Source organism: Echinops telfairi, unplaced genomic scaffold, assembly GCF_000313985.2.
Source record: "Echinops telfairi isolate 266 unplaced genomic scaffold, ASM31398v2 ScPeMD7_1;HRSCAF=3_0, whole genome shotgun sequence".
In the NCBI taxonomy this organism is placed as follows: domain Eukaryota; kingdom Metazoa; phylum Chordata; class Mammalia; order Afrosoricida; family Tenrecidae; genus Echinops; species Echinops telfairi.
This window is the reverse complement of record NW_022103896.1, coordinates 70702020-70709359: the sequence shown is the minus strand read 5'-3', so window position 1 is coordinate 70709359 and position 7340 is coordinate 70702020. Positions and strand designations below refer to the sequence as shown.

General features: G+C 39.9%; 1 pseudogene; it reads left to right on the top strand.

The window, feature by feature from the left end:
• The first annotated feature begins 233 nt into the window (after positions 1-233).
• LOC115869810 lies at positions 234-4015 on the top strand (annotated as a pseudogene).
• The last annotated feature ends 3325 nt before the right edge of the window (positions 4016-7340 follow it).

Here is a 7340-nt window from a genome sequence, read left to right as displayed (position 1 = left end):
AAATCAGCAGGCTATCATTCCAGCAGGACAAGGGAATATTGCATAGTTTAAACTCAGGAAAGGTATATATTGCAGGTCTATCCTCTCACCATATTTATTCAGTCTGAATGCTAAGTACTAATCAGAGATACTGGATTGTATGGAGAACTATGTGACATCAGTCTTGAAGGAAGCCTTATTGACACCCTACAGTATGCAGAAGACATAGCTTGCTTGCTGAAAGTGAGGAAGACATGAAGCACTTGCTGATGGGGATTAAGGACTGCAGTATGGATGACAGCCCAGCGAAAAGAAAACCCACATACTCACAACTCAATCAGTAAGTAACATCATGGTAAATGTAGAAAAGGCTGAAGTTATCAAGGATTTTGTCTTGCTTGGATTCACAATCAATGCTCATGGAAGCAGCAGTCAAGTGATCAAATGACACATTACACTGGGTAAATTTGCTGCATAAGACCTCTTGGAAGTGTGGCTCAGCAAGGATGTTAGCCATGGTATTTTCAGTTGCTTCATATGCATGTGAAAATTGAAGTACAACCAAAATGCTCCTTATTGGCTAGGATGGTGAGACTTTGTCTCAAGTACTTTGTACATGTTATCAGGAAAGCCCAGTCCCTGGAGAAGGATATCATCTTGGTAAAGTAGAGGGGCAGTGAAAAAGAGGAACATCCTTGACAAGATGGATTGACACATGGCTGCAAGAGCAGGCTCAAACATAAGAATACTGTAATCATGAGCATGACAACAAACTAGCTAAGAGGAGGTACCAAGAGATGGAAATAAGGGGAAAGTGGCAGTGGGGCAGGAGGAAGTTAAAAGGAAGCAGAGGAAGGACCAAGGAAGAAAAGCAATGGATAGAGGGATAAACATAGCCGTGTACATATGTAAATACATTAATCCACAAAAATAGAGGTATTGGCCCATGTACATATATCTATTTGGTAATACACTGAGGTAGGGGATGGACTTTGGGCCTCTGCTCATACCCTCCCTCAATACAAAAACACTTTGTTCTAACTAATCGGCAGTCTGAGATGTTCACCCTCTCAACACAATCACTGAAGACAAAACGGGTGCAAAAGCAAATGTGGTGAAGAAGGCACATGGTGCCTGGCTATTAAAAGATGGTACCTGTCTGGGGTCTTAAAGGCTTGGAGCTACACAAGCTGCCATTCAGCAGTGTAGCAATAAGTCCACATAGAAGAAGCACACCACCGGTTCGGTCATGAGGAGTCATAAGGACCAGGTAATAGGCATCAGCAGACACATAACAAACAAAAACATATTGTTGAGAACGAGGGGGGCTGGAGCAGAGATCCAAAGCCCATCTGTAGACAATGGAACAATCTCCCCACAGAGGTGCCACAGGGAAGGGATGAGTCACCAGGGTGCAGTAAAGCATCGATTCTTTACTACTATATTCCTCCGGTTCCTTGAGGCTTCCTCATCCCCACTACCATGACCCCAGTGCTTCTTCTCAATTCAGACTAGACTAGAACATATACACAGGTATAGAAAGGGATGGGAGCTCACGACACACAGAATCCAGGAACAGGAGAGGGAAAAGAGATACCAGAAGGGTAGGGAGAAGAGGTGGAGAGAGAGAGAGAAAGAGGGAACCAATCACGATGATTGACACATAACTATACACCCCTCTACAGGGGGGAAGAACAACAGAAAACATGGGGGAAGGGAGACCATGGTCAGTGTAAGAGATGAAAATAATAACAAGGTACAATCTATTAGGGGGGTTTGGAGGGGCGGGGGGAAGAGCTGCTACCAAGGGCTCAATAGAAAGTAAATGTCTAGAAAAGAATGAAAGCAACATATGTACAAGCATGCCTGATGCAATTGATGTATGGATTGTGATAAGAGTTGTACGAGCCCCCAATAAAATGATTTCTTTAAAAAAGACTGGATCCCATTTTGTTCTGCTGTACATAGGGTGACTGTAAGCCAGGACAAATTCAACAGCACCTAACCCTGTTCAACATTGTACTGAAAACTGTCCACAATCCACTCCACACCCCATCAACCATCTCCAACCATTTAAATTCCATTACAATACACAAATCAATTCAGGCCACCATTACTTCAAGATGTTTTGAAGTTGGATACCATGGCCTTCTTTTGTACTTTGGAAACATTCTGTGCATATGTCAGTCATTTTACATCTCTCCACTCTGGTGTTCACCTGCTTCTCCATCTTCCTTATGGGACCAAAAACCCTCAATGGCCGTGACTGTGAGTTTTCATATTGACATCCCCCAAACCCAGATAATTGCAGTCACAGTTCATAAAAGGGACCTATTTTTGAATAATGGGAAGAGTTCAAGTATGGCACCATCACAAAACTAATTTAAGAAAGAATGGTAGGTATCTTTATTAAATATAAACACACTTTACCAATCCCCTTTCCTAGCATCTTTGTGAATAAATAACATTTAATGAAATTTTAATTTGGAAGGCTTTTCATTATTTCAATGTTTGTATAAACTGAAAATATGTTCTATTACCATCATTTTAAATTTACATTATTTCATTCAAAGTAGGTAAATGTAATACCTTATTGGTACCCAAGTTTATCTAATCCATTCTGAATCATCGTGACTCCATGGGGCAGAGGTAGAACCATTCCATAGGGTTTTACAGGCTGTAGTCCTTACAGCAACAAAGCAAACTGCCACTCATTCTTCCACCAAGAAGCTGGTAGGTTCTACTTGCAGACCTTTATGTTAGCAGTTAAGTACTTAACCACTGCACTTTATTTATAATAAGAACTTACTGCTTCTTTCCTTTAGAGAAGTCCTCTTCCTGGCTATTAGAATACCCTATTTACTTTCTTCAGTTTTATATTTATCACCATATTCATCACCAGTCTTATTTCCTGAGATTGTAAGTCAGTAAAGATACATCTTATATCTCCTGTCTTACAATTACATACAATTCTTCTCAAAATTTGAGTGTAAAATTGCAAATAAGAGCAATGGATATTTCACATTTTCAAGGAAGGGGGTATTTGTCTCTTAGCAATTCTGTAAAGTTTACTTTGTAGTACTATTTAGAGACCATGCTGTAAAATGGCCCTGGTGTATCTGATACTAGAAAGAAGATGAAATCTGATCTAGTTAGTGAGGTCATTTTATTATATAATCTAATCAAGTGAAAGCCACATCTAAAACGGGAATGGAAAGAATGTCGAGATTGGCACTTTCCTTTGTAGGGTCTTTACTACTTGTGAAATCAAGAGTTGCTGCAATGAATTGCAGTGCTGTTTGCAATTCAAAACGTAAAACTAAAAAGCTTTACCATCGAGAACTTGGCATGGAGAAAGGTGTGTTTTCAGACCAGGGTTTCTCTTCACCTCAAGTCTGTCTATCGGAGTAGAAAGCTCTATCTTTCTCCCGTGTAGCAGTTGGTAGTTTTGAACTTCCACCCATACATATTGCAGCCCAAAGCATAACCATCACACCACAAGTGCTCCTTCATTTTTCTCTTAGTCCTCACAAACGCTGTCCCCAGAGGCATCACCACCTTGTAACCTGTGTCCTGGAAGCCTTGCACTCTATTTACAGAGTTGAAAGTTTCTGGGAATTAAGTCCAGGCTTATTTTAATACAGGAGAGGAGGAAATGGTTATTCCCAAAGCCTTCTTAATAGAGGTTTCCTGGCCAGAAATATATCCCCATACATCTCTGAGCATCTCTATAATGCCTTTTTTGAACAATGCTATTTTATCAGCTGTGAAGATGATTTGAATATGCCAAGGACAATAAGGAACATTTCATGGAGACCCACCATCCCATTCACTTTACAGTGTCCATAAGCAATATCATCTCTGTTGAAACCCCTAATAGGGCCCCATCAGGAAAAAAGACCAAAAGGAACAACTTTCAAAAGCTCAGAAACGTAAACTAGGAGATAAAACAGATCACAAAGGGAACTTCCTCGAGAATGGAAGTGGATTGATGTAAAATGTAAAACATTTAAGCAAAACTGGTTCCCAAGATTAATAACACGTGGAACCTGAGTCAAAGACAGAAGTCCTAGAAAAAAGTAAACAGGAGTTCAGAATCTTCCATTACCCTTCTTATGTTGAGGTGGTGTTTTATAAAACACATTTTTGGGGTATATTCCTTACATTTAAAAATGGAAGCTACAACAGAAGGGTCACAATGAAGGAGCAAGTCAGCCAGTATGCAGCATAGCACCAACGGAACACACAACATTCCTCTAGTTCTTTAATGCTTCCCCCCTCTATCATGACCCCACTTCTACCTTACAAATCCAGCTAGACAGAACATGTACACAGGTAAAGATAAGAGCTCACGATACACGGAATCAAGAACAGATAAACCCCTCAGGAACAGTAATGGGAGTAGCCATACCATGAGGGTGGGGGAAGGTGGGGAGAGAAAGGGGCGAAATGGGGAACCGTCTACAATGATCGACATAAAACCCCACCACCACCAACAGAGGGAAGCAACAGAAACATGGATGAAGAGAGACAGAGGACAGTGTTAGATTTGAAAATAATAATAATTTATAATTTATTATAAATATGCCCTCAGGGGTCCATGAGGGTGGGAGGGTGGGGGAGGGAGAGTAAAAAAGGAGCTAGTACCGAGAACCCAAGCTGAAAGAAAATGTTTTGCAAATGATGATGGCAACATATGTACAAATGTGCTTGATACAATTGATGCATGGATTTGTTAGGCAGGCTAGGTAGGGCTGGGACGTCCGTCTGTTAACTCATGCCCAGAGGACCAAGCTATGGAAACAAAGGAGTGGCACACTGCACATGCTCAGAGGTTCAGGTTTCCCCGCCAGGTAAGCATGAGAGGGTGCTGCACCTGGATTGGCCCACCTAGGCCAGGTGAATTCAATTCAGCCAATGGGGTTGACCAGGGGTCGTCCACCACGCCTCCCTGCAGAATCATTGAAAAGGCAGGAGCCAGGAGAGACTTTGCATGACACCGAGACACTTTTGGGCGACTCTGCGAGCAGCTTCCAGACAAGCTGTACGTTCGGGAGGAGCCCTACTGACCTGAAACTTCTTCTAACGCTAATAAAACCCACTTGGATCACAAACCAGGCTTCGGCGTGAATTCCGTCTCGCGCAGAGCCAAGGACCGAGGTATATCTATCCCCAGAGAGATCTAACATAAGGTGCCCACCCAGGCGTACCTAGCGGGAAACCTGACCCTCTGAGCATGTGCAATGTGCCACTCCTTTGTTTCCCTAGCTTGACCCTCTGGGCATGCGTTAACTGACGTTCTCCCAGCCTTACGCTAGCCTGCCTAACAGATTGATATGAGCTTGTAAGAGCCCCAATCACATGATTTAATAATTTTTAAAATGTAAGTTAAATGTTCCAGAAGACATTCATATTATCTTCACAAACTTGCCTTAATAAAAAGTAAAAATGCTATTGTTGGATATACTTTACAAAGCAGATCAACGAACCAACATGGGGCAATCGTAACTGATCAGTGTTCATTCCTATGGCTCCATCCTAGTGGGAGTGATAAAGGGATGGGATGCCCTTTCACACGCTCATCCCAGTGGCGCATAATACTGAATGGGCTCTTAGTGGGCAGCATGACCCATATTAACAGGCTTCCCGTCTTAAATAACACCTTCATCTCTTCTTTCTCTTCATTACTAAAGCATAAATTGCTTTAAAGGCATTTAAATACTAGTATTTGGACTTTACACACAGTATTCTTTGTAGTTCCTTTTCATTTTTCCAAGATGAATTGTTTCTCTTTGACAAATGAATATCTGTTTATACTTTTCTCATGATTTTTGTCCAGATGGTTAATCATGAGCGCTTGCAATGGTACACAGAATAGAAGGATTTATTTTCTAATCTGCCAAATACATTGGAACATATTTTAAAGAGAAGTGCTGACTCCTATTTGAAACATTTCTCTGTACTGCCTATGCCATGATGGAGTAAACGATGTGTTAATGTTTAATTTTTTATAGTTGGAAGTAATAGTTTTAATAATTTCCTATTTATCTCTTATGGTGTTTTTAGTTATTTAATAATGAAGGTCTTCTAAATGGTTTAACATAAAACACATTCAAGTTTTGTTTCTTTTCAGAAGGTCTTTTCAAGGGTACAAACAATTTCTTAGCCTGAGCATCTTTGTCATAATAGACCTTGAGGCTTGTAAAAGCTGAAATGGAGTACTCGTTGATTTTTTTTTTATTTCCAATAAGAAAAGTATTAGTGTCATTTTGCCACATCAGGAAAAGTTATTGGTGTTTCTGTGCAATGTACAGGGATTCTGGACACACCTCCCAGCTTTCAAAATAGAGCTACTGGCATGCTACCAGGAAATGAAAAATTGTGATTTCCTCTGATTCTACCTGTGAAGTTTAGGTCTGACTTTTTGAAGAATAATTAACTTCGAGAGATGTTACTTTAGCGTAACAGTAGGTTTTTTTATGTGTAGGCATTGTATTTACTGGGCTAACATAAATCTTTTGAATTAAACAATGCATGTAATTGCAGTAAAATAATTTAATGTCATTTGTGAAAGCTCTATCACATTTTATTTCTTGAATTAATAGGCTAGACACCTTAAAATGCAGGAGCCTGGAACCTGCAGCTTTAGTTTTGAGCTTATGTATTTGTAGGTTCTTCAGTGCATGGATTTGTTTCCTTGTTGTTGTTTATCGTTGTAAAGAAAGCAAAACTGCTACATCTACTAGTGAAAATTCTGGAATTGTTCAGGCTTGCTGTGGCTCACTGATTATTTTTCCTCTGTTTCTATGACGGGTACAAACTTCTTCTGGGGCTGGTAGTGACAGTAGTGTGTCTTCTCATTACCTTATTCTCCTCCATCACCAGCATCTGTTTTCACATTCCCAATATATTTTCTCAAAATCCGCTTATTCAAAATTGTGTGGAGTGACAAAATTAATAAGCAGTAGCACTTGAATTGCACACACACACAAAGAACCTATGGATAGACATTTTGAACCTATTAATTTTTTCATTTGCCTTATAGCCTCTTTTTGCAAAACCAGAGAATTCTGTTTTTACCTTTATTGGCTTTCTGAGAGAGAAGCAGAATAAAATTCTGAACAAAGAAAAAAGTTGAAATACTTTTTTTAGCATATAGATTATTATTAATTAGGGTGTAATGAACTGGAAATCCCAGCCAAGAAGCTGAGGTTAGTAGTCCCTTTAATGAGCAATTTTTCCTCCATTGAGTGATATAAAAATCTTAAAGTGTTAGGGATTTGCACTTGGAAAACATCTCTAGGCTATTTATATAAGCGGGTCAATAGGAAAAAGCACATTTTCCATTTATAGCCTTTGTA